We start from the raw sequence: 1,489 nt of genomic DNA, 5'->3' as shown, positions 1-1,489 counted from the left end.
GTGTATCTCAGACCCCATAAAGTTCATGCAGCCACTGCATATATATGGAAGACAGAGGGGGTGACGGCAGTGTGAGGAGCCTGACACTTCTCTGGAATGGCCCATTGTGCCCCACTTGGAAAGGCTTTGTATCTGCGCTCCAATAGGAAACGTAAAAAGAAACAGCTGTTCCAAATGAGCCAAAGATGTGCACGCTCCATGGACCCCGAACGCTGGGAAATCCATCAATATATATTTCAGTGCTGCTAGATAAATGCTGAGTAAGTATACATTCTGTTCCAAAAAGATCTGTGCACAAAGCTAAAACACCAGGATAGGGATTCGTAGTTTTACTATTTTTTACTTTGAGCCTAATGAGATTAATTATTTTGTTTTACTTTTATGGTGAATCTGCCTCTTTTGGGTAGCCAACTGTGTCAATCTGGGTTGATTTTAAAGCCAAATTTTGATGGGGGATCACCGATAGGTATAGTGGCTCAGCCATAGGCTGTCTTTGTTTGTTGGCTGGACTGGCTAAGCCGCATGCTATAGCTGTCATTGCCAGGTATGATATACAGGTTGACATTCAAAAATCCAGCAACCCCCGGACTTGAGGAGTGCCAGATTTTCGAAAATCCTGAATTTTTTACAGTTACAAATATTGTATATATTTAACAGAAAATGACTACCTGTACAGTCCTTTAAATGAATGCTGAATCCATAATGGGGCTATACAGCAGCAAATTAATGAGAAGTAATGAGCAGGAAAGCACGTGCAAGCTAGACCCAACAGCTGATTCTGGAGTACAGCGCCATCAAAACAAAAAGGACACCTCCAGAAAACAGTGTAAATTTAAAAATGCGCTCCGAAATCCACACCGAAAATCTGAAGGAACCAGAATATTGATGGCCGGGTTTTTGAATGTCAACCTGTACTGCCCTAGGTGCTGTACACTATACCTGGTAATGAAAGGTATGGAATATCATTGCCAACGGTGCCAAATCTGATCATTGGCCATTGGCAAACTTTGTCTTTATTCACTTGGATCTGAATGGCCAACGTTCGGGTCAAACTTAATGCAGACCCAAAGCCGAACACCAAGCCAGAACTGACTGCCCAGATTGTAGCTTCTTTGGGTGGTTGTCTTCTGGTGGTCTGTAACATGGTAAAACTATGTGGTTTTTATTTTAACTACAGCTTGCTCATGCTAGAGTTATTTTACTTCAAGGAAAACCTTGGAAATGCAGACACCCCACCGGGAAGTACACATGCATAGCAAGAAATTCAAATTGCACTCTGGACGCCACTCACGTTTTAAGAGCTAAACACAAGCAACATGTAAAATCAATTATGGAGCTACGAATGCTAGCGAGCAGGATAAATATACAGAGTGGCCTCAGAACATAGAGACATGGTGTTTGGAATTCATGAAGTTCATTTTTAGGGTTTAGGAGAATATAAAGATTCCAGGAGCCGCAGGATTCAGTATGCAGGGCGGTTAGATGCACA

The sequence above is a fragment of the Pyxicephalus adspersus genome, chromosome 2 (assembly GCF_032062135.1).
Source record: "Pyxicephalus adspersus chromosome 2, UCB_Pads_2.0, whole genome shotgun sequence".
Taxonomy (NCBI): domain Eukaryota; kingdom Metazoa; phylum Chordata; class Amphibia; order Anura; family Pyxicephalidae; genus Pyxicephalus; species Pyxicephalus adspersus.
This window is presented reverse-complemented; position numbering follows the sequence as displayed.